The sequence below is a fragment of the Penaeus monodon genome, chromosome 7, assembly GCF_015228065.2.
Source record: "Penaeus monodon isolate SGIC_2016 chromosome 7, NSTDA_Pmon_1, whole genome shotgun sequence".
NCBI classification, from domain to species: Eukaryota; Metazoa; Arthropoda; class Malacostraca; order Decapoda; family Penaeidae; genus Penaeus; species Penaeus monodon.
The window spans coordinates 54,479,262-54,484,901 of record NC_051392.1 but is presented as its reverse complement, the minus strand read 5'-3'; the positions used below and the strand labels follow the sequence as shown (position 1 = coordinate 54,484,901).

At 36.2% G+C, this 5,640-nt stretch overlaps 1 pseudogene; it reads left to right on the top strand.

Moving 5' to 3' along the window:
- Positions 1-5,640, top strand: part of LOC119575710 — a 20,396-nt pseudogene that overhangs the window by 14,343 nt on the left and 413 nt on the right.

Sequence of the window (5,640 nt, the reverse complement as noted above, 5' to 3'; positions counted from 1 at the left end):
AAAAAAAGTTTTCCATGTTTGATATTAAAGTGCCTAGAAGGTTTAGAAAGAGCTAGGTTCATTTTTTTAGCATTATCAACGTCAGTTTGTGTCTTATTTACCTGTGACTCGTTTGACATTACTGTGAAATTGACAAAATGAATTTAACCCTCTAAATTCAATTATAGCAGCAGTATTGGTCCCAGTAAGAGAAAATGCAGAAATAGCTGGAAAATAGCAATATGTATCTCTTATCATATTACTAAAACATGTATGCAATTTCTACCAGGATCCACTATTATCAACCATCATGTTACTTAGCATATAATCATTTGTTCTGTAAGTATATATATAATAGGTACTATAATAGTATTTAGGACAATGTCCAGTGCTTTGACTTTTGCTTAAAATAATCAGTGCAAGTTCCAGTGAGATATAATGGAGATCAATAAAAGTTGTTTTATAAAAAGACTAAGCAAGTTTATCCCACCTGTTTCTAATATAGAACTATATACAATAAAAATTATGTTAAGTTATAGATTATTATGATTAACAAGTATTTCATAAAACCTTTTTATCATAAATCAGAGTGTTATATGTATAATGAGATATTCAAGTTATCATATAAATAAGTGGAAAAGAAAAACTGATAGTTAATTCCAAAATTGTATATTCTGCATGCCAAAAAATAACAAAGGCCATGGATCTTTTCAGGTGAGGTGTCCATGAAAAAAGTGAAAGTACAGCGTTATGTGAGTGGAAAGCGACCAGACTATGCCCCAGCATCATCAGATGAAGAAGAGGAAGAGGATGAAGACTTCACTAGACCACGAGGTGCTGCTCCCCCCTCACCCCCCACACACAAATCCCTCACAGAGGCTGAGATGGCTGACCCCAGGTTACGGCGTCTGCTGGCCAACCGACAGAGGCCACCCAGTGAGGATGAGTTAGAGGTTGAAATGCCAAGGAGGAGAGTTGTACATCAGGTTAGAGACTCAAATTTAACAATTTGTAAAGTCATGGTGATGAAATTTTTCTTTCTAGGTTTAATATTTCATTATGTGGCATTATTACTCATGCTGATTATTTTTTAGATAGGCTGATGACAGAATTATTCTTATCTAGAAGTTAACAGGGTGAAAGAGCTCTTTTTATTATATAAGATCATATTATTCATACTGATAGATTTCTATAAGCTAGGGTATGTTTTTATTTCTAGTATTAGTAAGGTCAAGCGCAGGAAATTCATGTCACACTTTAGGAGTTTTTTCTTTCCTTTTTTTTTCATTTATATGTAAGCAACATCATAATTATTCCTCTTATTACCAGGCAGAAATTGTAGACATGAGTGAAGAAGAGAGAGAAGAGGAAGAGCATGAGGATGATATGTCTGATGACATGCCTGATATCCCACCTGTACGGCCAGAAGTGCGCACTAGCCATCGCCTGGCAGAGTCAGACAGTGAATCAGAAGGGGAGGTTGATGAGAATGAGCTGGCTTTGCGTCGCCTCAATCTCCGTCAGCGAGCATTGCAGAAGATCCAGCAAGAGGAGGAGGTGAGTGTGATGTGTCTATATGCTTGTGAAATGAAATAAGATTGGAAAGACTTCATAATATGTATATTGCTAAATTCACCTCAGTTGTCACAGTTATCTGATTGGGGTCTCGCTCTCTCTCCCTCTCCCTCTCTCAGTTGTTGGGTAAAGAAGAGGAAGGCAGCGAAGAGTCATCAGAAGAAGAGAGCTCAGAGTATTCAGAAGAGACAGATTCAGAGGAGGAAGGGCCCAGACTAAAACCAGTTTTTTGTCAGAAGAAAAGACAGAGTCACAATTCACCAAAAGGAACAGGAGCAGGCCAAAGTAAAGCAGGTAAGATTAAAATAATGGAAGAAAGCCTGGGAGCTCAAACAGCTATAGATCTTTGTGCTTGCTTGCAAATGCTTACAGAATTAAATGCAGATATATTTTCTTAATTAATTCTTTCCTTCGTCTGCACTGCTTTGTCTCTCTCAACATTTTTGTTTCTGAAGTTACTCATATTTCCTACTCTAGCAAGAAGTAGAGACCAGGAAGAGGGTAGAAGAACGCCGCAGAGAAAACACTCCGCATGATTGAACACGAGCACCGCCAGGCAGCCAACATCCGCAATGCCATTGAAAATGGAGATCCCATTGATAACATCAACACAGATGATGAAGCTGATGATGCAGAATATGAGCTATGGAAATTGCGGGAACTTAGAAGATTAAAGAGAGATAAGGTAATGTGCCATCTTTATGATATTATTTTACCAAAGTTCCGTGAGTATATTATTTTTGATTTCAGAAAAATCAATCACAAGCATGATTTACTCTCAAAGGGCTCCATGTAGGTTTGTAGCAGTTACCCAGACCCTAACTACGTCCCAAATTACATTGAAAGATCTGTTCACCTTTTCAGGTTCCAAAATATATATATATTTTTTGCCATTTACAATTATAAGATTAATTGGTATTTTTCAGTGTTAATTTTATATTCTATTCTGGGATAGAAATGATTAATACATTTTGTCAATATACTGTTGGTTAGGTAAAATCTGTTAAAGAAAGTATGTCTGTGACAAGTATATCACTTCTATTACCATAGAATGTCGGGTTCTTTTAGATTGAAGATACCTTAGTGTGATAGCACAAATTGTTGACAAATTATTGACAATTAATCTTAAAAAAATAATGATGTGATTTCTGTAAGGAAGAATGCTGTACTAATAGCTCACTTAGTTGATTGGTTGGAACAGAAGACAGATGGGAGTTAGGAGATCATAAAAGACAGACGGGAGTTAGGAGATCATAAAATACTCGGAGATAGAAATTGCTGCTAAGGAATGCTGGGGAAAGTCACTCTCAAATCCTTTATTATATTATTTGTAAAGTTACTGCAATTTCAGTTTTCTCAGACTTAATATGGATTTCTTGGAAGTCTTAATAATTTGTTGTTTACTGATGGTGGGAGTATCAGGTTCTGTCAAGGCTCATACAAAAGGACCTTGCAATAGCACAGGCTTTTGATCACTGATGTGATCTTGTATAATGTTTTAGAAATGTACTATTTAGTATCATTAGCTTGCCACTCATTGTCTGTAAACAGTACCATGGTAAAATGCCACATGGCAAGTATCCATATCCATGCCACATGCAGTTGAGCCTGCTCTGTGTTATGTGTGCTAAGCAGTTGTTGGAGGAGTTACAGCCCCTGGAAAGTAGGATCAAAGTCTCATCACAGCCTCATATCCTGGAAAATTGTGTATGCCATTGCCCAAATTCTAGCAAGTGGGGAAAACGTGTTTCCTGTACTTGTGTTTTTTTTTTTTTCTTTCTTTCTTTTCTTCAAGTGGCTTTGTGCCTGGTACCGTCTGCTTGGCTCGGTTTGGCATGCAAAAAATCCTTTGTCATTAGGTCTTGTTCACATGGATAAGCAAACAAATATTATTTACATTTCTTAAACCCAGGCTTAATTATTTTCACTTGTAAATGGATATTTTTTTCATAAGTGACTTCAGTCTATAGCAGTAATATTATCCTTACTCATATGTTTAAGAAATAACTATATTTGAATTCACTTATACATTTCTACTTTTGCCCTTAAACAGGAGAAGAGAAGCTGCAGAGAAGGAGAGAGAGGAGATTGACAAGCTGAGAAACATGACGGAGGAAGAGAGACGAATTGAGCTGCGCAACAATCCCAAGGTGAGAGGTTGGCGTATGTTAATGAATAATAATGATAATAAGTGGTCACAATGTATAGTAATGATAAATATAGTATAATATGTTTTGTATAAATATCAAGATTTAATCTAACCATTACTCTGTTTTTGCATATATGGCATGAAAACTATCCGAGTGGGAGTTCACATGTGGTTTGTGCTGCTGTGTTGACTGTACCCCAAAATTTAGATTTATGGACAGTATAGTTTGAGGTATCTTTATTAATGGCAGTGCACTATACGAACAAAGCATATTGATGATTTTATTTTCCAGAAATTGTTATATAAAAAAAATCATGTACAAGCAACATTTGTTATCAAGAATATGAAAAAATTATCAGCAGAAAAATTTCCCATCAGGTATTACTCCCCCCCCCCCCCCCAAAAAAAAATTAAGAAAAAAAAAAAAAAAAAAAAAAAACATTCTGCTCTCAATTCTATTTTTGTTACGCTTTCATCAGTTTCGCGTGATCATGAACACCCAATCTCCCTTTTCCTAGTAATCACCAACAAAGCTACCAAAGGGAAGTACAAGTTCCTGCAGAAGTATACCACCGTGGCGCCTTCTTCCTGGACGAGGAGGAGGCGTGTTCAAGAGGGACTTCTCAGGGCAACTCTTGAGGATCACTTCGATAAGACTATTCTGCCGAAGGTGAGTGAATTTTTAGGATATTCTCTATTGTGCTGATGAGTAGAGTGAGAGTGAGAGTGTGAGAGTGAGCATGAGAGTGAGAGTGAGAATAAGAGATAGAATGAGAATGAGAGTGAGAGAGAGTTAGAATGAGAATGAGAGTGATTAGTGAGAGAGAGAGTGAATGGGTGAGTGATGAGGATGAAGACAGAAGAGTGGGGAAGAGAGGTAGGTATATGTAATAGAACTGGTGATTTATTTTTATTTAGTTCTTTTCATTTCTCATCTTCTTTTCTTTTAATTTTGTCTTGTTTTATCTAATATAATATATATATATATATATAATATTATTGAAATATATATATATCATCATATCTATAATAAATATACTAATATATATAGATAGATAGATAATGATAGATAGATAGATAGATAGATATAGATATAGATAATAGATGGATAGATATAATAGATATTTACATTTTATAGTATTAATATGTGTGACATACTTATGCATTTATTGGACTTGTATAAACATTGAAAAAAAAAAAAAAATCTAAAAACCCAAATTTCTTCCCCAGGTCATGCAAGTCAAGAACTTTGGCCGCTCGGGTCGGACCAAGTACACGCACCTTGTAGACCAGGGACACCACCTCATTCGACTCCCCCTGGGCTGCTGACGTCGCAAATGAACCACAAGTTCTTCAACGGAAATGCAGGCGGGATGAAGCAGATGTTCGACAGGCCCACTGTCAAGAAGCGAGCTGCCCCGGCCGCCAACAACAATGCTAATGTCCGGAAATAAAGAGAGGATTGGTGTGAAGGAGGGAAGAAAGACAGGAGGAAATGATGGGAAGAATTGAAGGAAGAAGAAAGTGGAATGTCAATGGTGTAAACTGGACAAGAAGGGAGATGGTGGTTCTTCACTCTGGGTACAACTGACCTTTACAAATTGCGTTTGTTGCAGGCAGAGTTGCAGCTTCTCTATTTGGAAATTAGATAGAAATGCCCTATATTAGTAAAATTGAAATGGTAGGAATATGAAGGAAGATCACCCACACTCATTCACATGTATAACACCTATACATACACACCTCTTCACTTTCTGTTTTTTACTTTTCTTTATTCATGCATTTAATATTTCATTCATTCATCAATTCACAAAAACAGAAAAAAATCATAAATCCATTAAAACAGATGCCCTTTTGGCCTTATCACTAATTCAGCAACAATCTCACACAACTAGAGTATATACACATATATACACTACCAAATTTAGTTTTAAATA